The following is a 24,856-nucleotide window of genomic DNA, read 5'->3' as shown; positions in this document are numbered from 1 at the left end:
ATGAGGCCCTATGACTTCCTGGAGTCTCTAGGAGCACAGCTAAAGGGGAAGGTCAGCTCTCAATATCCTCATGTCCTCCTCATGAAAATTTATAATCTTTGATAATCTTATTGGCGAACATGTTTGTGAGCTGTTTGTGATTGAGTTAGCTGATAATGGATGTCCTGATTGGATGGCAGGTGTTGGTGGACATCAGTAACAACCAGAAGAAAGACCAATACCTCGAGGCCAATGCAGAGTTGAGGAACACACACAAAAGTAATATACAATGTACTTTGACTCTGTATAGACAAATTTCTAAGAGGTGATGTGTGTGTTTGTGGATATGTATGTTTTCCTGTGTGCTTTTCTATGTGTGTGTATTTTTGTGTGTGTGTTGACGTTTCTCACCAGACTGGTCCCTGGAGCATCTGTGGTCAAAGGCTTCAACACCCTGTCTTCCTGGTCTCTGCAGAATGGACCACTGGAGGGGAAATAGGTGTGTAGGAGAGGGAGGGGCTGAGAGAAGAGAGAGAGAAAAACAGAGGGCCTCATGTACTAACGCTGTTGTGCCCACTTCACGCGTATTTGTTTCGCAATTTGCGCAATTTGGTCAAGATTGCATTTAAAAAAATTCCAGCCTTGTATAATTAAAAAACTGTGTTTCCTAGTAATGCAGTTTACAATGATTAATGACAGTGTACACATTATTGCACATGTTGGTTAACAGTCTGATGGCAGAGGGGATGTAGGACCTACGGAACCATTTACATTTCGAGTGCCGCAATGTATGATGAAGCAAGGATAGCATGAATACTAACTACACACACACACATTGTAGGTAAACACGCATGTGCACACACTGACACACACATATGCACACCCCAAGGCACACGTAAGTATAGTATACACATACTCACACAAACTTTGTGTTGAGATGAGACCAACATTCCAGCCTCAGTTCCAGAACTTCAGAGAGAAACACAAACACATTCAACCCTCCTGAGAGCAAACCTGATTCTGCCTCGCATTCTTTTAAAACATACACACCCTCACATTCTCATCACACACACATACACTCATCATAGGCACATACACACTGATCACAGATACACACGCACACACACTTAAACATACGCACACACAAGCACACACACATTATCACTCACATCCTACTGTACAAGGCTGTTGTTTGCGTGTAAATGTGTGTGTGTGCACACGCGTGTGTGTTACTCCCTGGCAGGCAATTTGATTAGATCCACAGTGGGGTTGTGCTTGCGTCACATTCACATTCAGATTGTGGTCTTGTCTGTCTCCTCATCCTCTGCTGTGTCTGCCACCATAATAGAGTAGGACATGGCTGCCTGCCTAGTCCACTTACACACATCTGGGGAAAACTTGTGCTATTCCTCTGCCTGAAAGATCTGCCAATCAAACTGTACACACACACAAACACACATTCACACCCAGAAAAAAAAAGACAGTAGATTTACATAAATACATAGTCTAAAGAACTTTTTTTTCACAATCTTCAGTTTATCTAGAGTTTAGTGTGTGGGTAAAAAAACCTGGTCTGTCAGTATGTTAGCAGGTTCTGAAATGCCCGGATTGGGGTCAATTATCTTTTCCAGAATTGAAAGTGATTTAATTTCTTCAAGTTGTGCAAATGTTTCTAAATATGTTAAAAAATCAGATCAATACTCCATTTGAATGCCTTTTTCTGTTTTGTATTTGTGGGTGTATGGGTATGTGAAGGATGCATCAATTGTAGATGCACAGTGTAACTTATGCCCAGTGACTGTGTGTGTGTTTGTGTGTGTGTGTGTGTGCTTGCGTGTGTGTCTTCCAGAGGTATTCATCAATTGTATAGCTGACACCCAGTGTGTGTGTTTGTGGGTGAGAGTGTGCATGTGTATGTGTTCCAGAAGTATACACCAATTGCATAGCTGATGCCCTGTGTGTTTCTTCAGGTGTAAGTGTGTGGGGACAGTGCGGAGGCCAAGCAGGGCGTGGTGGAGCTAGCCACCAGGCTGGGCCTCAGCTCACTGGACCGGGGCTGCCTTTCCTCAGCCAGGGAGCTGGAAGACATCCCCCTGCAGCTGTTCCCTCAGTGGAGGCTGCGCCTGGCCATCGGCCTCACCGCCTCCTTCTTCTTCTACCTGCTCACCAGAGACGTCATCTACACATACACCACCCAGGGAAAATATGTCTCCTTCAGAATCATAGTCTCCCTGGCCAACAAGGTAGCACACAGCTACAGTCTTATTTAGATGACTGTATTCCAGCTTGGTGATCTAATCCGTGTGTGTGTGTGTGTGTGCGCGAGCAGGTGTTCCCCATCGTGTCTCTGATCATGCTGTCCTTGTGTTACCTGCCTGGTGTTCTAGCAGGGATCCTGCAGCTCTATAGAGGGACCAAGTACAGGTCAGACACCTGCTTGATACTCAGCGCTGATAGGCTGTAGGCCGGAGGAGAGAGGCTCTTTTCAGACAGGGTATTGGTTAGACCTGTGACTCTATATCCCAGTCCTCGTGCCCCGCTGCCACATGTTTTAGATGTTTCACTGCTCCAACACACCTGATTCAAATGAATGGGTCATTATCAAGCTCAGCAGAATAAGGTCTGTTGGAGCAGGGAAACATCTAAAACATGCAGGGCAGGGGGGCACAAGGACCAGGATTGAGAGCCACTGGGTTAGACATACTGTGATGTGTTTACAGGCGATTCCCTGATTGGCTGGACCGATGGATGCTGTGCAGGAAGCAGCTGGGTCTGCTGGCGTTGGGCTTTGCCTTCCTACACGTCATCCACACTCTAATCATCCCCATTCGCTACTCTGTCAGACACACTCATCTTCCGGGTGGTCAACGAGGTACAGTAGGAGACTACTGGCAAGATACGCAATGGTGCAAATCATGTTCACCTGGTAGTAGGTCTGCTGCTTAAAGATCTATCTGACCATCCATCCACCTATCTCTGTCTCTCTCTCAATCTTTCTCTGTATTTGTCTGTCTCAGTGGCGGGCCATTTCACGCCTAGGCCTTCAGTGACGTCATACTTAGTCCTACCTAAATTAATACACCTCATAATAGAATCAATATAAAATCACAGCTCGAGAATCCATACAGAATCACACTTACATCACCTTAATATAGGGTAGTTGTGCAACACATAATTTACAGAGCATTTCAAATTAATTAGCTCGCATTCACAATTAAGAGTATAGGGAACTAAGATCACGGATACTGTCAAAACTCAAAAATAAAAGGCGATTTTAAGAGATGAGTCAAAGTTTGTCCACCAAAGTCCACTAAAAGTACGCTATGTGAGCACAAACAAGTTTGTCCAATAAACTGTGCATTGTCGCCATTTCATACAAGTCAACGAGACGATAACTAGACAAACTATTCATTGAAAATCAAAGTAAACTGATTTGCATTTGTTTCTGAGAATATGCAACAGCAAAACAATTTAACATGTTATGCGCCACGTTATTTACATAATAAATTGCAGATGATCCTAATTGTTTTCATTTTTAGTAGCCTAACTCTCGCTGACGGATTGCCCTCTTTCTGGCTCTCACAAGTGCTTATCCAATCACAGGACGCGTACATGTCAAGTTCAGCGTAAGGCCTTCTAGCTGGCCTTGGTATCGCAGACTTGAGATCTGATTGGCTATCGCAATTGACCGTCTCTGTGCACTTATGTAACCGTAACAGGTTGAAATGTTTGACCCTTGGATAAACAACAATACCAAAATATCTTGTAAAAGGTTTGATTTTTATTAACAACACTCACAGAAATATTTAAGCCTAATATTTTATATTTATGTAATTTAATTGCATATAGAATTTCCATTCATTTACATTACATAGATTGAATTTAAACAAACTAATAAACTTAATATGATTTGTATTTGTCAATGTAATAACATGTATTAGTTTGAAATGCGTAAAAGCAGGTTTATGTTAATAAAGACTATTTGTTTGAAATGCATTATAGGCAGGTTTTCAGGATAAACCCTATTTATTCAAAATGGATTTTAAATCCCATAAAATTTACGGTAAAAAATTGGCAGCTGTGGTTGCCTGAAATCTACTGTAAAAAATATGGTCGAAATGTTCTTCTGTTAACAGTATACTTAAGTGAACTGTAACATTTACAGTAAAAACTTGCAGTTTTGGTTGCTACAAAAAAACATTCAAAACTGGTATGAAAAGAAAATACTTTATTTACATTTATTCATTATTTAAATACCACAAAGTCAATACATACTTTGGACATTGGCTTCAGCTTGCAGAACAAACATTTTGAATAATTGCAAATCTTTACCAGAAAGCCACAAAAGTCAAGACATACTTTGGACATTGGCTTCAGTTTGCAGAACAAACATTTTGAATAATTGCAATCTTTACCAGAAAGCCACAAATTCAATAACCTTAAGACAACGCATTCTACAGAATGGATTAATGAACCAAATTCTTGGGTTAGGGTTAGAACTTTGTTTTGGGCAGGGGGTGGTGGGTTCGGACAGACCTGCCCCCACTGCATTATTTATAGGAAACACTGCATAAGTACACATATAAACATAACTATTGCTATAGCCATCCTTTTCTAAACCAAACACTGCAATATAAAGGAAAACCCAGGCCCATTCCAACCTATTGAGTTTACAGGCTTACGATAAACAGCCTGCTGTAAAAGCATTTAGGACACACAATATGCTATAACTTATAACAGTGATATATTCTCGGGCTAAACATATTTTTATGCATCTTCACCCCAACTGATGTTCTGGGTGTTGATGGTTGTTTGTTGTGTGGTCAAGGCCAGAGGTAACATCTGACGCACGTATGTATCTGTTGGCTGCTCAAATACCATACCATTAGTACTATAGAATAGAATATATTTTGTAAGTTACATTTTTTGTACAATGACAATAAAGATATCCTATTCTACTAATGGTATGGTACTATAAGGAATGAAGAAAACCATAAAATACATAAAAACATGTCTTCACTGTGGGAATCTGAAGCCAAGAGAAAGAGAGAGTTGAGTATTGGGGGGTCAGGTGGCTGAGCGGTTAGGGAAGCGGGGGAATGTCCCTGTACTTTCTGTAAGTCACTCTGGATAAGAGTGTCTGCTAAATGTAAATGTATTGCACTACTCAAGTCATTCTTTGATGAAGGAAAGAAAATCTAATGAGACTTGTTGCTAAAAACTATAAAAAAATCCATATAAAAACAATGTGCCTAAATCTTTGAACAATGTATCTATATATATCTATCTGGTGAAGGGCTGTAGCATGGGCCAACATAATTATGACCATGATTCGTCATTAGGCTCCTTAACATCACTGCAAAAGAGCTGCAGTTCCTGTGCAGACAGGAGAACCTAGCAGAACAACCATCTCTCCAACTCTCCATCGTAGCCAAAGCCCACCTGAGAGGTCACGACAGCTAGCCAGACTCGTTAGATCAGAGAGGTATATTAGCATCGCATCGTTTGAGTATCGTAAAAGTTGAGACTTCAGGACCCCGGGTTCTGGACTGGATGGAGTGCTACAGAGATAGCGTTCTGCTAGGTTCTCCTGTCTGCACAGGAACTGCAGCTCTTTTGCAGTGATCGTCTCCTATGTATGCATAGCATGAAGCTATGCAAGTGTCTCTTTAGTACAGGTTTACTGTGCAACACTAGTTCACTCCAATGTTAATACTTACGTATAAAAATTTGCATTCGCCTGACCCACAGCTGAGTTAGCTAATAGTTAATACTAAATTTGGAGCCGGGAAAACCTACACATTTGTATATATAATTTGAACAGTACTTGCTACGAGTCTCTAGCTCAGGCAACATACTCTATGTTCCTATTTTACTGACGCCAACCGCAAATTAGCCACCCTATCTGAAGGTTCTAGCTTCGACCATGTGAGACTTAGAGCTAGCTATCAAACTAGACGAAAATGTTTGGTATCATGACGGATTTACTGGATTTGATTATTCAAAATAATATAGTACGGTATTAACTGCACAAGTAAAACATAAGTACGCACACGGATTACTAGCAGATAAATTGGATGACTGCAATTATTTTACCGTTACAGAGCAAAAGTCACGATCGCGGCAGGCAGAGCTGAGTTGAAATGGTGGAAACGAAAAACGGTTGGGAAAGCGCGAAATCTGACGTAATTTCCACCTCAAAACGATTTCACTTCCCGAAAATTGCATGTAAACCAATCTCATACGTTTTAACCACTTGAATCTTGCTTGTTTCACAGTTAACCATATTTAAAACATTTTAGTATGTTTTAATTGATTATGTTTAATAAATTTAAGAATTAATAGACTTATGCTAATTCTAAGGAATTTTTATGAAAACATTTTGAGACAATGACTAATTAAAATCAAATAGATGTAAATACTTATAAAATATGCCATGATTCATTTCTGTGAGTGAAGGTTTAAAACAGGAAAACTATCATACTATAAAATATAGCAGAGGAAGCAATTCACAAATAAAACAAGGTGGCTAGACTAGGTGCTGGCAGTGGCAATGAATATTATGTGCAAGTCTGCAGAGAGGGCTACAGTAACCTAAATGACCATGTAGCAACCTTCTATTGGTAAGCGTATTCTGCCCTTGCAAAAGAGTCCCCTTCTTAAGCTCAACAGATAGATAAACTCTTTCCAGTCACCGTAGAATTGAATGATGATTTATTGTCACCAGTTTGTAGGTACAGCGTTAGGAAATTAGTAAAACTGAAATAAATAAGGAAAACCACCATGAGTATGAGTATGCTGAATACTAAGCTTAATTCTCAATAATAGCACAGCATGTATTTTCAGAAACTCAGAAATATGCTGCCGTATACAAAACAATTCCCCAAACATGGCAAGATCAGTTACATAGGACAGATATCTCCAAACAATCAAGAAAATACGTAAATCTATCACATAAACGATTATCCATATCAAATGTAATCATGAATTGAAAGGTAAGCATGTTCTTATTGATTCTACTTACAGACAATGCTTCTACAAAATAATTGCAAAAAGGATGGAGTTTGATAACTCTGATCTGCAGCTTCACAGTGGGTGTCACCATTTTGTGCTAACCAGGATTCTTCTTTACAGGTTGTATAAACTTAAGCAAACAACAGACCTTATCAGAAACAGCGCCACCTATTGGCTAAATGGAATTAAATTGGCTAAATAAAAATATGAACTCAAACCAACCACATGGGCCAGAACACTCCCCGTCTGGTATCTGTAAAGATGCCAACATTAGCACCATAACTCAAAGTCACTTATCAATCTGGAGAGAGCAGTAGAGCAGTCTCCGAAAATGGACGCAGAAAGATCTTGCATGAAAACTTGCGGTCTTGACTTCAACCTTTCTCACTTTCCCATCTCTGCCAGGAAAGGTCTTCATCATGATGCCCATGGGCCAGTCATTCCTTTTCACTTGACTGTCTTTCTGCATCACAATGTCTCCCTCCTGCGGTTGGGCTTCTCTTCCTGCCACTTCCTACGGCTCTGCAAGATAGGAAGATACTCCTTTCTCCAGCGGTGCCAGAAGGTGTTGGCAAGGCTTTGAACCTGCCTCCACTGCCGTCTGAAGAGGTCTTTATCGTCGAATTCACCTTGGGGAGGAAGAACTACAGCAACCTTTTGGGTGAGCAGTGTCGCTGGCATCAAAATGAAGGGGGAGTCCGGATCCGTCGACACAGGAACCAATGGACGAGCATTCACGATGACTGAGACTTCCGCCATGAACGTAGTCAGGACTTTGTGAGTAAGCTTGGATGAGCCCACCTTCAGCATCATGGAATCCAGGATGCGCCTTGTGATGCCAATCATTCTCTCCCAGCTGCCTCCCATATGAGATGAGTGCGGTGGGTTGAAGACCCAAGTACACCCTTTGTGGTTCAGGTACTCTCAGACCTCCTTATTGCTCTGAACGGCCTCCATCTTCAGCTCTCTGCAAGCACCAATAAAGTTGGTACCACAGTCGGACCTGATTTGTTTGACTTCGATGTGTATAGCCTTGGTGCTCATACATGTGAACAGCACAGCCCAGCGCTTACTGCTTGCTAGTCCACCTCTGGTGCGACGTGCTGTTACCATCCATGGCCCAAATACATCTAAACCAACAAAAGAGAAGGGAGGGCCAGTGCTGAGGCGATCCACAGGTAAATCTTCTGAGTCTCCATCCTCCCACGTAGTTTTCGGCAGATGACACAATGTTGGAGTATGCTGCTGACGTGCCGTTTTCCACCGACGACCCACAGACCAGCTGCTCTCAAGGTACCCTCCGTAAAGTGGCGCCCTTGATGGTGGACCTGCTCGTGGTGGTGACGGATGAGTAGAGTCGCGATGTGGCTCCGTCAAAGTAGGATGAGAGGGTAGATTTAGTTTCTTCCTAGGCTTGCTTGGGACAGGCATCCTCCAATCCTCAGTAGGCCTGAATCATCAATGCAGGGGCACAGACTAAAGAGTGGGCCCGCTTAGAAATGGATTTCCCTTCTCTGATGCATTCCATTTCCTCTTGAAAGGCATCGTGTTGCGAACTGCGGATGATGACATTCTTGGCTTGTTCCAGATCTTCACTGGAGCAGGGTTTTTTGCAGCTGCTGCCTACCTTGAAAGACTGAGCAACATGCACAAGCCTTGCTGTTGCGTGTCAGTGCTGGTCAGCTTGAGAACCTCTCGAAGCGCTTGGGGTCTAACTTGTTGTTGGAGACATTGGTGGTGTGACAAGAAACTTGGGGATGGATCTCGAAGTCAGATCCAGGATCAACCAAGTCAAAAGGTGTGCGAAGGGTTCCTGGCTCTGCTGACCTGAACAAGAAAGCTGGTCCTGTCTACCATGTGCTATGAGTAAGGCTGCCTGCTGGGACCGATCTTGAGCCATAATCAGCAGGGTTTTGGTCAGTAGGAACGTCCACTGCTCTGGGCTGGTAGATCTCCTGATAAGTTGCACCCCATTATTCACATACACGTAGAATCGTGTGGAGTTGTGAATGTAACCCAGGACCACTTTACTATCAGAGTAGAATGTGAAAACATCGTGTTGGATGTCAATGTCATCGACGATTGCTTCTGCTATTTCCACAGCTAGAACAGCAGCGAACAGCTCGAGTCTTGGAACGGTGATCTCAGGACGTGGAGCGAGCTTAGCCTTACCGAAAATGAAGCCAACATCCACATTCCCACTGGCATCAGTTGTCTTCAGGTAAGCTACTGCTGCGATGGCGTTCGTAGATGCATCACAGAAGACGCACATCTCTTTCTTGTGTGCTTGGCTGAGAGAGGTAGAGGTGTATGTGCGAGAGATCTTGACCTGCTCAAGCTCCTTAAGTGAGTCTCTCCACATCTTCCATTCCTTGATGTTCTCTTCTGGGAGAGGGGCATCCCAGTCACAAGCCCCCATGGTGAGCTCTCCGAGTAGAGACCTTCCTCGAATGCTTACTGGGGCGGCAAATCCAAGCAGCTCAAACAGGCTTTTGATCGTCGACAAGACTCCACGTCTAGTGTATGGTTTCTCTGCTCAAGACACCTGAAATGTGAAGACGTCCTCTGCGATGTCCCAGCTCACCCCGAGACTTCTCTGCATGGGAGGGAAGTTGACACTCAGATTCAGATCCTTCAGCCTAGGTCGTCTGGAGGAAAGGCTCTCATGACCTCTGCCTTGTTAGAGGCGATCTTGTGCAGGCGCAAGTTGGAGAGGGGCCAACATCTCTTGAGTGTTCTGAAGAAGAGTGATGGCTTCCTTCTCTGTGGGGAGGGATATGAGACCGTCATCGACGTAAAAGTTCCTCTTGATGAAGTGTCTTGCCTCTGCTCCATAATCCCTCTCGCCCTCTAAGGCAGCTCTCTTGAGGCCATACATGGCCACTGCTGGAGACGGGCTATTTCCAAAAACGTGGACCCGCATCCTGTACTCCACGACTTCATCATCCAGGTCGTTGTTGCGGTACCAAAGGAATCGCAGGTAGTTCCGATGGTCTTCACGGACAACGAAGCAATCGAACATCTGTTGCACGTCTGCTGTCACAGCTACTGGTTCCTTTCTGAACCGCAGCAATACCCCAAGCAGGCGGTTGTTCATATTGGGACCAGTAAGCAGAGATACCCCATGGTGCTTCGCGCTGGAGTCGAATACCACTCTTATCTGTCCGGGTTTTTGTGGATGATACACCATGAAGATCAGAAGATACCAGTGTAGGTTTAGGAAGATCTCGTAAGGCCGGAGACGCTCGGTGTTTGTCCCCGGCTTGGGAAACCCAATTCAATTCTGGTTAGATGTTCAGGGAGATAATTGACTCGTTAATATCTGACTCCAATTTTAGAAATGTGCACAAGTGCGTTACCTGTAACCTTGAGCGCTAAACAGTTAATGACATGAAACTCTGGCGTAGGTAAAAATCGTCTGCTTGATCAGAGCATCGACCCTAAAGTATACGTGTTCACTAATCAGTCGTTTATCATTACTATAATATGGATTTTAACCATAGTAGACATAGTATGTAAACCAATCACTCCGAGGCTCCGGTAAATTCCTTCGGAGCGTGGAGATCCACCGTAAGTGACTCAGAGGCCTTAAGTTAAAACCTACTTCAAAAGTCAAATGTTTATAATCAGTATTAGCCACATCAACCAGACTAGATCAAAGTTTTCACCGCCGTAGCTGATAGATACGTTTCAAGGAGAACAAGTAACTTAAAATGCATAATAATAGTTTATTATCTAATTAGTAAGATAATCAATACAATGATTATGAAATATCATCAAATACAAAACATACCTTCAGAGCAATGGTTAACAAAAGCTATTCACAATGAAGACTAGGCGCCTAACGCACTGGAGCTGTATCGTAAACAGAACTCAAAGTTATTGGTAAAAACTTCTTCCTATATACACCCAAACCTGACTAAAATGGGGACACCGGCCATATGACTGAAAAGTTGTCTAACGCATACAAATTCAAATTGGATCATTAATCAAGGCTGCAGTAGACCAAGTGGTGCCCTTGCAAGACAAGGGAATATGTTAAACACACGTTGGTCTGCTGCAAGCACAAACTCTAAACCCTGTAAATGTACATGTTACAGTATTAGAATTATTACTAGAATGTAATACATAAAATAAGAAACACAATCATATCAAACATGACATTAAAATCTGTTTAGAACAATATTTACAAGAACACAACTTTTAATGATAATTTCAGAGTCTTCCTCTGTCCACCTTCCTCTTCAACTGTTGAGACCACCTTTCCAGAGGTGTGTCATTAAGGTGTGATTGTCATTTTAGCATTCATGCAAATCAACGACTGTCCCAGACAAATGTCTGGGTGACCAGTGACAAAGGGGCTGCCAAAACAGCCCTACACCAGCACTCTTCTTCTGCTTGTAGAAGTGTAGCGATTTCAGCGTGCCTATTCTCAAAGATTTTGCACATGAACTCAATGAAGTGGTCTTTCATCTCTGGACGTTTTTTGAGCGTGCATGTGAGTGAGGAGAGGCGATTGCTGGCCTGTTCGCGGTTTTTGGGGAGACGTTTCCGTGGGCTACGGAAAGGGAGCGGAGCAGCTGTTAGATGCATCCTGATGGAACTCTTTTTCCATCATCTTCAGGAAGGCAAGATCCTCCATTGAGGGAGCTGGTTTGTCATCATCCTTTGTGTAGCAGAAGACAGACTCGCCCATGAGGCTTGCCGCGTCGGCTGGCGTGCATCTCTGCTTCAGGGACATGGTACCAGGACCTTGAGGCTGGTGGGTGTGGTTGAAGTTTTCCTTAACCCTTGTGCTGCCTTCGGGTCACATGACCCAAAGGTTCATAACGAACCATTGTTGTGTTTACCCAATTTTACCCAATACAAAAACAAATAAAAATAATTCTCTTTTAACCTTCGCAATGTGGGGGGTCTGAGACAGCCCACCGGTTAAAAGAAAATGCTTCACTTTGTTTTTGTATGCGGTAAAGTTGTCGCAATACAACGGTGGGTCACAATGACTGATGGGTCAGAATGACCCGAAGATAACACAAGGGTTAACATGGAAGCTGCTGAGACAAGGGCTCAGCTGGGGCGTCCGTTCTCCAGAATGTTTGTCTTGAAGGTGTTAACTGGTGAAGGCTTGTGTGCTCCTCCGAGACAGACATTTCCCACTATCACCCAGCCGAGGGCGAGGCGGTGTGCGAAGGGAGCGTGCAGGGACCCGTTGTGCTGCTCTAGCACCTTGTGCACCTGGATGATGTCTCTCCCTAGAAGTAGCAGGATCTCTGCCTGGGGGTTCAGAGGAGGTATCTTGGTGACTAAGAACTTGAGGTGAGGGTGGTACCTGGTAACAGCGGGTGTAGGAATTTAGGAATTCCTATTGTCTGGGAGCTCGTTGCACTCGATAAGTGTGGGAAGAGGTAAACAGGTCTTTTCATCAGCTGATTCCACAATGAAGCCTCTTGCTCGCCGGCCTTTAGTCTCTGAGAATATCCACTTCTGTATTGTGCACTGTGATAGGAGCTTTGGATGTTCTCATTGAGAATGTCTCTCCTTTAGGAGGTGCTGAGCTGGAAGTAGAAGTGATGAAGCTTGGGTCGTTCCTCATTTTAGCTTCTGCATGGATTAAACGGGAGAAGAATGAGAGGGGTCGGAAGCTGACACCATGCTCCTCTTTGTATCTGGTTCCCTGTGACATCCACTTCTCCTGCAAGCTGAAGGGGAGCTTCTCCAGAATAGGCTTGATGCCCCTTGTAGTGTCCAGGTAGGACAGGCCGGGTAAGTAACCTTCATCTTTGGCTGCCTCTAAAGGCCGAATTATACTTCTCCGACTCCGTTACGGACAAACGGACGGACAGAGTCGGACGGATTGGTTGAATTTATAGTACTCCGAAGGCTGTGGCTGCTGAAAACAATTCACCGGCAGAAGAGTAGGTGGCGCAACGGTTTTTTGTAAGTCGTCGTCGAGTGTTTATTTACCTAGGTTATCGAGAAGTCGGAGCAAATGTACAAATTAGCCGTTTCATCAATAAAATACGCACATTTTCAGCAACTACACTGCCCATTTCTCGTCACATTTTTATTCAGATGCTGATTTACATGTACTGTTTAGCTGAAATATGAATTGTAAAAACTTACAGCAATGGCAGTCAAAGGATTCTGTTCGTCCTGTTTATCACGGCAACCCCGCCCCTGACGCAAGCGGTTCTTAATACGGTCCAATCACAGCCAAGGGGTATCCGTAAAATGACGGACGGACAGATGGATAGTCAGGAAAATCAGGAGGTGCACGTAGAGCTCTTAGTTAGACAGTTAGTTGAAGTCCCCCCAGTTCACAATAGGCCTACATATCACAAATGTTAGAAAGAAAAGATCAATGTAATCTAGTTTAATTGATAGAAATACCGTATCGTATAAACTCTGTCCACCCGCATCGACAAGTAACTGCTTTTTCGGTGGTGTAGCTGGTTAAAGCGTTGTACGACAATGTATATTGTTAATGTGAGTATGGTTACCCAAGTTTGCGCCCCAGTGCAGGGAACTTCAGAAGATATTCTTTAACTTTTACTGTGAGAAAATGACATAATTCTAACGGCCTACAGATGTATCACAACATTTTAATGTGTGAGCACTAATATCAGATCAAAATGAACACATGTAGCCTTAATTAAAATATTAACCCTTGTGCTGCCTTCGGGTCACATGACCCAAAGGTTCACAACGAACCATCATTGTGTTTACCCAAATTTACCCAATACAAAAACAAATAAATAGCATTTTCTTTTAACTTTCGCAATGTGGGGGGTCTGAGACAGCCCGACGGTTAAAAGAAAATCCCTCACTTTGTTTTTGTTTGCGGTAAAGTTGTCGCAATACGACGGTGGGTCACAATGACTGATGGGTCAGAATGACCCGAAGATAACACAAGGGTTAAATAACGTAGGGTAGGCTACCGTCAGAGACAACCACTACGCCTCTTTCAGCCAGTTTAAACGGCTGCTAGATTACGCTGTTCATTTTCAATGCGCCGATAGTTCGGCTCTTTGGGCCGGCACAATCCGGAAGAAACCACCAAAGCATCACAAGGCATCGTTCGCCCATCCCTAGTAATCATGAATGGAAAGGTAAGTATGTTCTTATTGATTCTACTTACAGACAATGCTTCTACAAAATAATTGCAAGAAGGATGGAGTTTGATAACTCTGATCTGCAGCTTCACAGTGGGTGTCACCATTTGTGTGCTAACCAGGATTCTTCTTTACAGGTTGTAGAAACTTAAGCAAACAACAGACCTTATTAGAAACAGCGCCAGCTATTGGCTAAATGGAATTAACTAAAAATATGAACTCAAACCAACCACAGGGGCCAGAACAAAGCATCACTATGTGCAAAATCAATACCAGCAAATTAACACTGCAATCGTATGTGCAAAGGTGCAATCAATTTGACACTGCAATCGTATGTGCAAAGGTGCAATCAATTTGACACTGCAATCGTATGTGTAACATACAAACAATTGAGTCAACGGTTCACACTGACTTCATGACTCAATGGCCTTAAAACACACTGCTTTTTGCACTGCACAATACAATCTTGTACCATTTGTATTTTTTTTGTTTTTATATTGTAAATTACTGCAACTTATATTTTAAATTTTATTGTATAGTCATTTTTATTGTATAGGGAGTCAGATGGCTGAGTGGTCAGGGAATCGGGCTAGTAATCAGAAGGTTGGCTAGTTCGATTCCCGGCTATGCCAACCAAATGACGTTGTGTCCTTGGGCAAAGCACTTCACCCTACTTGCCTCGGGGGAATGTCCCTGTACTTACTGTAAGTCGCTCTGGATAAGAGCGTCTGCTAAAATGTCTAAATGTATAGTTTATTTTAATCTAATTCCACTTAGTATTGCTAGTTATCTACCCTTAGTATAGTTAGTCCTCATATTTAAATGTTTGATTCCTATATGTTTAATGTTTGCACCTTCCTGCCAAAGCAAATTCCTTGTTTGTGCAAACTTTTATGGCGAATAAAACCCATTCTGATTCTGACACTATTTACTACCCTGACGGAGGGACGGCTCAAAGGCCAATCACAGTCCAGTGTTACTCACGACCCAACCCACGGCCTAGCCAACACAAGTCCAGGAGGAGGTTTTGAGTGACAGATGCGATCCGTTTGGCCATGCCTACGTGGCACTGATGTCGTTCTCCCATGCGCTAGCCACTCCACCCAGGCTGGGGGACAAGGAAGCAATAATCAGCACTAACAACAATTCGGACCGCAGCCCAATCGCTCAGTGATAATGTTTGCTGTGGTTACTTCCCTTAGGACGAGGAAGTAGTGTGCGTTGATAAAACTCGGGGTAGCCGTTCACACTGCTGGCGGCGTCTGCTTCTTCTGGAGCTCTATAGTGTGGAGTTGAGTGCGTTGAAACAATTGTTGAGTCGCCGTGCTGGCCGATCGCTCGGGATTCCAGTTGGCTCCGGATCTCGCCTCGTGCGTGGGGTTTGTCGTTGTCCGTAGCAAGTCTGTCGTTGAGAGGAAATCTCGGTTTTTATGCGTTGACGCAACCAATCCCGTAGGTTGTCAATCAGCCAGCTTATAGGGAACACCTGTAGAGGGATGTCTCACAAGCACAGACACTAAAAATACATAAAGAGATAGGCTGTCCCACCCCCAAACATATGTTCACTGTGATGACATTTGCCCCTGTTACACTAATAGCGCACAGGAGCCTGCTCTGTTGATTCTGAAGGCCTCAGGCAGATTTCATAGAACCTGACAACACAAGCAGGCTGAATTATGATTGGATAAAAACTCAACCATAATATACAACACTGTCAGCAAGTGGATATAATCAGTGCCAGTCCTAGCACATTTGGACCGGCACCCCGGCCCAAATGTGCCCCCCCCCATTCTACTACACTCAACGGTTTTTCACTTTAATTGGATGGTCCTAAAACACGTCTACAAACATTTAGTGGAGAATGCCTATTAATAGTTAGTAAATAATCAAGAAGAGAAGCACATTATCTTTAGTTGAGAATCAATACATTATCAACAGATAGTAAATATATCAGTTAACGGACAATTAGTTGAATGTTGGTTAAAAAACTTTTAAATTCAGCAGACATTTTGTAAAATCTGTAGATCAACACTTGAAATGCAGCTGATCATGTACAGACAGTTAGTTGAATGCATAACTACATATCTGTTGAAACCGTTTTGTTACATTTACATTTAGTCATTTAGCAGACGCGCTTATCCAGAGCGACTTACAGTAAGTACAGGGACATTCCCCCCGAGGCAAGTAGGGTGAAGTGTCTTGCCCAAGGACACAACTACACTTTTGGTCTTCTTCATTGCCTACAAATAGAAATCTAATGAGTATTTTTATTGGCTATTGTTCCTACAATTTACATGATTCACCATCTACCGTCCTGTCACTGGTGTTTCAGCAAATCTATTTCAAGATTGTAGGGGGTCAATATTGGCCAAACAACCGAAACTAATTCCCCTATGGTTTGAAGGAAGATGGGAAACTGAACAGTGTATTAACATTAACCAAATAATGCCAATACTAATGGAATTACAGTTATTTGACACTATGGGTTAAATCAGAGCAAGAATTGTCAAATTATGGTTAAATGATATAATCATTTAATCATATTGCAAATGAATGAAATCAATGAAGGTTAACTTTTACCTACTTTACCATGATTATTGTAAACCAGAGATAGAAAGCAAGAGGTGAGGAAGAAGGAGTAGGACAAGCCAGAGCTGAGGAGAAGGTCTCAGGTGATCAAGAATCCAAAGAACAATGCTTCACAATTCCTTTTATACCCAAGAACAACTACAATCACACCACAATCTTGACCCTTACTTATGAACATGACTAGCAATGCTACAGTAAGTTACACAATGATATGTGAGAGCCATCAAGTTGAGACTCCATCCAGTAACTCCATATTTTACCATATGAGAGGTGGGGGCAGGTTGTCGAATCACTTGTGTCTGATTCCATGTCAACATCACTTTCTCCATTTTGGATAGCATCAATGACATCAGGCATACTGAAGTAAACTCTCCTTGCTGGTGTCATTCTGAAATGGAAATAATAGTTATAGTATGTTCAAGTATACCTAATTCCAATGCAAATGAATCTTATTCATGCAGTACATTCCACTGAAGGCACACAATACTGTCTGGCTAGCCTAATGTGCTTTCTACTTCTAATTCCAAAAGGAAGATACAACCCCCCAGGGCTGCGTTTCCCGATAACGATGGATCGTAGCTGTTACGAGGGTTCTCTACGATCAAAATAACGATCCATCGTTATTTCTTACGTGCGTTTCCCGAACATGCTCGTAAGGAGAACCATCATACGTGTCTCTTAAGTTGCACTTAACAAGACGCTGTCCATTGTACTGAAATGTGATTCTTCTGACCCAACTTTAAGACTTTAAAATTAAAACGTCAACCAAAATAATTGACGAATTACGGTACACCAAAAATATTTTCTCTCGCTACAGAAAACTTTACATTTATTATAAGCTACTTATTTTAGTACTTTTCAATGTAGGCTAAATTGTATGATGCAAAGACAAGGTGAACGTGCAACCTATGTTGCATCTGAGTTTTACACCGGTGTCAGGACCCTGCAATCAGCGACACAGGATGCTAAATACCAAGAGGAGGTCTTGGAAATTAAGTGGGCTCGTCTCCAAATTGAGGTGAGGAAGCTTTTGTTTGAAGAGATGAAGTTCACAAGGCCCTCCATTTCTGTGCCTATTCTTCTGCCCAATCAACAAGGTAGTGTCAAATGTAGGCTACCTTATAGCCTAAGCATACAATGTATATTTAAATTAAGTAAAGGCTGAATTGTGTATTGTATCATATATTCAGTTCGATGATAGACTTTGTAGTCGTGTCGTCGGATCTGAGGCCGAATGTCTTGGACACTCGGGTGAGGAGAGGGGCGGAGCTGTCAACTGATCACCACCTGGTGGTGAGTTGGCTACGATGGTGGGGGAAGACGCCGGTCAGGCCTGGCAGGCCCAAACGTAATGTGAGGGTCTGCTGGGAACGGCTGGCAGAATCCCCTGTCAGAAGGAGCTTCAACTCCCACCTCCGGGAGAGCTTCGACCATGTCTCGGGGGAGGCCGGGGACATTGAGTCCGAATGGGCCATGTTCCGGGCCTCCATTGTTGAGGCGGCTGACCTGAGCTGCGGACGCAAGGCGGTCGGTGCATGTCGCGGCGGTAACCCTCGGACTCGGTGGTGGACGCCGGAGGTGAGGGAAGCCGTCAAGCTGAAGAAGGAGGCCTATCGGACTTTGTTGGCTGGTAGGACTCCAGAGGCAGCTGATGTGTACCGGCAGGCCAAGCAGAATGCGGCTTTGGCGGTCGCGGAGGCAAAAACCCGGGCGTGGGAGGAGTTTGGCAAGGCCATGGAGAATGACTTCCGAACGGCTTCGAAAAGACTTTGAAGACCTCCTTAATCCCACCAACACGCGTTCCGACGTGGAGGCAGAGTCTGGGGACATTGGGGGGGGCCCTTCTATCTCTGGGGCTGAGGTCGCCGAGGTGGTTGAAAAGCTCCGCGGTGGCAAGGCCCCTGGGGTGGATGAGTTCCGCCCGGAGTTCCTTAAGGCTCTGGATGTTGTAGGGCTGTCTTGGTTGGCACGACTCTGCAACATCGCGTGGACATCAGGGACAGTGCCTCTGGACTGGCAGACCGGGGTGGTGGTTCCCCTCTTTAAAAAGGGGGACCGGAGGGTGTGCTCCAACTTTAGGGGGATCACACTCCTCAGCCTCCCTGGGAAAGTCTATTCAGGGGTGCTGGATAGGAGGGTCCGTCGGATTGTCGAACCTTGGATTCAGGAGGAGCAATGTGGTTTTCGTCCTGGCCGTGGAACTGTGGACCAGCTCTATACCCTCGGCAGGGTTCTGGAGGGTGCATGGGAGTTCGCCCAACCAGCCTACACATGTTTTGTGGATTTGGAAAAGGCGTTCGACCGTGTCCCTCGGGGGCTCATGTGGGGGGTGCTCCGGGAGTACAGGGTACCGGACTCCCTGATCGGGGATGTTCGGTCCCTGTACAACCGGTGCCAGAGTTTGGTCCGCATTGCCGGTAGTAAGTCGAACTTGTTCCCGGTGAGGGTTGGACTCCGCCAGGGCTGCCCTTTGTCACCGATTCTGTTCATAACTTATATGGACAGAATTTCTAGGCGCAGCCAGGGCGTTGAGGGGGTCCGGTTTGGGGACCTCAGGATCGGGTCGCTGCTTTTTGCGGATGATGTGGTCCTGTTGGCTTCATCGGGCCGTGACCTCCAGCTCTCACTGGAGCGGTTCGCAACCGAATGCGAAGCGGCTGGGATGGGAATCAGCACCTCCAAATCTGAGGCCATGGTTATCGACCGGAAAAAGGTGGAGTGCAATCTCCGGGTCGGGGAGGAGATCTTGTCCCAAGCGGAGGAGTTCAAGTATCTCGGGGTCTTGTTCACGAGTGAGGGAAGGATGGAGCGCGAGATCGACAGGCGGATCGGTGCGGCGTCCGCAGTGATGCGGGCTCTGCATCGGTCCGTTGTGGTGAAGAAGGAGCTGAGTCGAAAGGCGAAGCTCTCTATTTACCAGTCGATCTACGTTCCTACCCTCACCTATGGTCACGAACTGTGGGTAGTGACCGAAAGAACGAGATCGCGAATACAAGCGGCCGAAATGAGTTTTCTCCGCAGGGTGTCCGGGCTCTCCCTTAGAGATAGGGTGAGAAGCTCGGTCATCCGGGAGGGGCTCAGAGTAGAACCGCTGCTCCTCCGCGTCGAGAGGGGCCAGTTGAGGTGGCTCGGGCATCTGATAAGGATGCCTCCTGGACGCCTCCCTGGTGAGGTGTTCTGGACACGTCCCACTGGGAAGAGGCCCCGGGGAAGACCCAGGACACGCTGGAGGGACTATGTCTCTCGGCTGGCCTGGGAACGCCTCGGGGTCCCCCAGGAAGAGCTGGTGGACGTGGCCGGGGAGAAGAAAGTCTGGGCCTCCCTGCTTAGGTTGCTGCACCCGCGACCCGACCCCCGGACAAGCGGAAGATGATGGATGGATGGATCATATATTCAGTGTTGCCTGTCCAATCCTTACATTTTTACATCCTTACAGTTTACTTTATAGATCCATGTGAGGAGCAGGAGCAGGTAGAACAAACTCCCATAAAACAACTATTTCTCAAATTACTTGTGCCTTGGTTTTTAACTCTTCTTGGTACTCCACTTCTCATAGGTATATATATATATATATATATGAGTCCTATATTTACTACTTGATTGAACTACAAGGTTAAAAACCATGCATATAAATGCTATCACACATGGCATGTCCCAGCTAGCAGCCTAAATAATTCAATGTACAAATACAAGCATCTCAATTCAACATGTTTACTGTCTTATTTTCTAGTGTTGACTATATCTACAATCTTGCATAGGCCAACAATTTTCCAAGACCATGTTTGCAATCTCATGATTCTCACATATTGGCCACAAATGGCATTGTGACAAATGACAAACACATAAGTAATGAGTACCCCACGTCTTCAACATGGAATCATTGTTTCTGACATGAATAATCAACTCTACTTTAACTGATGGTTGATCAATTATACTCATTATGAGTGTAAGATATGTCAGATGACATCATGATATCATGATGCTCCTGAACCTCATACAAGCAGACCTGCAGAGGCTAACAAGGAGGTCCTTTGCACTGACCCCTGCAACCCTACTGGCAGTGTTAAAGTTCTAGGCCACTGGATGTTTTCTGGAGGTTCTTGGAGATGGACATAGGCTCTCCAAGGCCTCAGTGTCAAGATCTGTGCAGGCTGTCACCACTGCATTACTTTGCCACATCCCAGACCACATCCAACTCCCCACATCCAGAGGGGACAAGTCAGCGGTGCAGGACTTAGGCTTTCTTCAATGGCTTTTATGATTTTTGTATGAGTTTTCACTCCCTCCCAGCCTCTTCACCCTGTGTGACTTCCCAGTCAACACTGTGGAATCCTTCCATTTCCTGGGCACTACCATCTCCCAGCACTTTTTGTAAATCTCTCTCTTAGAGGCGCTTTGGATAAAAGCATCTGAGAAACTTATACATGTAAATGTAACATCAGCTCCCTCACCAAGAAGGCATAACAGGATGTACTTCCTGTGTCAACTGAAGAAGTTGATCTGTCAAAGACAATGATGGTGCAGTATTGGGTACTTACAATGATGGGTACCATATTTGAGTGCATCTTCACCTCCCTTCATCCCCATATGGTACCCTGCCTTGGACACACTGTTCCAGCCACTCCCCTCGGGCAGGAGGCTGCGGTCTACCCGGACAAGAACCTCTCGCCCAAGGAACAGTTTCTTCCAACTCTCACTGGCTCATGTCTAAATTGAATTAGGCATAACTTGAATCCAGGAAAAGAATACCACATCAGGCCAAATGAAGTACGGGAGAATTGGACTGCACCTCCCTCTTCCCAGGTAGGCTATTGTTTCCCGCATATACACACTATTCCTCCTGTCTGCATGCTTACATGTTTTTTTGCCCTCCCACCCTCTGCTTCTCTCAGGCACGCCAGGGGGATCTGCTCGTGCTTCTGCTCAGTCGTGACCCTCAAGGACTCTTCCACCACACCTCCAGCCCGGTAACTATCTCATCCTTACCCATTTCATTCAGTCTTGATCATATTCTAGAGAATGACACTCTTGTCTTCACAGGACGCTAGGCTCCTAGGCTCCCCAACTTCAGGCTCGGCTTTGCCACCAGCCTCTTCATCCACCGGGTTTGGCGTGCTACCAGCCCTATAATTCTAATAAACATCTTCAATGTTCAATTGTTGTTGTGTTATTGCACTCGTAAAAGCGTTACGTTAATGCATTTCTAGTTACTATTGCACATTACAACCATATTTCAATGTTATAGTATTTTGAATAAGACTGACATTTGTTTGTTAAATCTACCTTCGTTTATTGCATGCGCCAAACCCACCAAATCAAATTATTTTGTGTAACCTAAATTTACTTGAGAATAAACCGGATTCTGATATTGTTTTGGCACTTAAACTTGTATGGTTCACTAACAAATATCCCAGTTCCATCGCAACTGGTGTAAAAAGAGAACCAAAGTAATGTTATTTTCCATCGGAAGTAATTTTCAGCATTAGTCTAATGTGGTTTTCATGGTCTGCCTACGTGTGTCTCCACTGAGTTATGCTACGATGCACTTAGCGATCTACGACTGCTCTGGAGCTCTCGTTAATCTACGAGGATTTTCAAATGCCTCTTTAGCTACGATGGTTTTGGGAAACGGCCCGTACAACTAAGATCCATCGTACGATGGATCAACTTAGGCTTACGACGCTTTCGGGAAACGCAGCCCAGATCTCTTACATCCCCATATTGCTGACCATTTACACCTGTCCCAGAACAATGCACCATACATGCAACCCCCACATTCCAAAACATTTACACTTGTCCCTGAACAACCATCCTCCAAAGCATTCCACAAACAGTATCTGCTTTGTTCATCAAGCAGATATTTGGTCAAACAAGCAGTCCAACAACAAGTCCAGATTTAAAAAAACAGTTGACTATATTTCACTGCTAACATAGAAATAACATTGATTTAGAAATCTTCAAATCTGGTCTAAACTGAAAATGATAACAAATAACCCATTTGTAAAGTGTTAATCATCAAATACATTATATTTCTGTAAGTATTTATCCTGTATCTGAACATTCAAAAAGTGTTATGTCTTGTCTATGTGTTATGAGTGCAAGGTGCAATTGCTATTTTAGCTACCATTTTGACCCAACGTTGTAAAATTACAACAAAGACAAAACAAGCTGAAAATCAAATGTGATGCATGAATTCCACAATAACTTAGTATTTACATTAACTACATATTCTAACAATCACCCAAAAAATTATTTAATGGAATTTACATACTTCAATGTTGATATATCCAGTCAAATTAAACAAGGAGATTCGCTTCCAGGAAAGTTGGCTGGTGGATTGATTCATGGCCTTATAGCCAGATCTATATACACATTTAGTATCCAAGGGCATTGCAAGGCAATACAATAAGAGCCAATGTCTATGAAAATGTGGTCTTTCAACAAAAACAAATTGGGGAAAACGTGTTTTTTTGGAGAGCTAAAGGTGACGTTGTAATATTACAACAAGGGGTCTTACAGGGATAAACACGAAATACAACTTATAGCCTATCTAAAGTGTGGTGAAGTAGGACAACGTTTTTTGTCGTTGGGTGCCATGGTGAATCCTAGTATCGGAGCTCCATAGATGTTGGCTTTTGGTAGTATTCATGCACGCGCTAAACTCTGAGTTGCCGTACTCCGAGTTGAATTAACTGACAGCCCGCCACTGGGGCCAGTTGCATAAAAATAGACCTAGTCTCAGACTAAATGTAAGTTTATGTTAGAATTGCCATAGACACTATAATTTACCTGTTGCATAAAGCTTCACTATCAGTGACTAACATAAGACTGACTTAGATAGCCTGTTGCGCTTTGCATTGTGGGTAAAATAAGACAGCGAAAAAAGAAAAATGGCGGACAAAACAGCGACACTTAACAGCAAGAGATTGATACATTTAAACCAGATGAAAACCTATATCTGTTGGAGGAATACAATATTGAAACAGTTATCTCATTAGCAAATAGTGTATGTGATTTTAAGCTTCTTAATTGAACCCCAACGCTACTTCCATTTATCAACAACTCCAATGCAGATGGCTGGCGCTAGCGTCAATAAAGTGAGTCAAGTTTGATCTAAACCACAGTGAAAGCAAATACGTAATTGACATTCACTATCCCCAGTGACCAGTTAACTATAATTCAGACAGGATGGGAAATGTCTGCCAACTGTAGCTTTGTACTTTAAATGCTAAGTTATTCATTCATTAAGCAGAATTATGGTACCTGGAAAAATCAGATCATGAGACTGTTCACTCAGGTCACATGTTCCACTATTTTGAAGGTCAGTTCCACTGAGAAAAGGTTGGGAGAAGTGTGTGTGCATGTGGGTATTTGTGTTTGTGTGTGCATGTGCATGTGTGTGTGCATGCATTTGAGTGTATGTGCATGCTTGCGTGCATGTGTGTTTGTGTGTGTGTTTGTGACATATACCTGTGTGAGTTATTTGTGAAACACACTTCTGTCTCCTCCCCTGCAGTCCAAGTTGGGGCACCTTACCTTGCTGCTCTGCACAGCCCACACCTACCTGTATGGATGGGACAAGTTCTTGCGTTCCTCCACCTACAAGTGGTGGACCCCTCCAGGCTACATGCTGTGACTGGTGCTGCCCACCGTGGTGCTGTTGCTCAAGCTGCTGCTCATCAGCCCCTGTGTGGATCGCAACCTCAGTCGCATACAGCAGGGCTGGGAGAGGGGGCAGTCTGGGGGGGTGCCCAGGGAGGTTGCTGGAGGGCCGGGGAAGAGCATTCATCTCTAAGACACCAGCCTCCATTCCCAGTAACAGCAGTGTTTCCCCTAGGTTTACAGCTTAGCCCCAGCTATAGCTGGGGCGCCCCCCTAATATAATGGTATGGGAAACACTGAACAGGGACATTTCCAGTGAGATTTTGTGGGTTTCAACTGGACAAGGGAGGAATGCATCATCTTTGGTGCGCTATCCTTTACCCCCCCTACACACACACACATCCACACACTCACATACAACACACAACCATATCCACTGTGTGTAAACAAGAAACATTGATCTTATCAGTTTCTGATTATTTCTTCTTATATATGGAAATACATTAAATCACGTGTCATAGTTCGATGGAATTATAATAACATATTTTATACTATGTGTT

At 44.1% G+C, this 24,856-nt stretch overlaps 1 pseudogene; it reads left to right on the top strand.

The window, feature by feature from the left end:
• On the top strand, positions 1–24,489 carry LOC136944362 (metalloreductase STEAP4-like; annotated as a pseudogene).
• The last annotated feature ends 367 nt before the right edge of the window (positions 24,490–24,856 follow it).

Source organism: Osmerus mordax, chromosome 6, assembly GCF_038355195.1.
Source record: "Osmerus mordax isolate fOsmMor3 chromosome 6, fOsmMor3.pri, whole genome shotgun sequence".
Classification (NCBI taxonomy): Eukaryota; Metazoa; Chordata; class Actinopteri; order Osmeriformes; family Osmeridae; genus Osmerus; species Osmerus mordax.
This window is presented reverse-complemented; position numbering and strand designations above follow the sequence as displayed.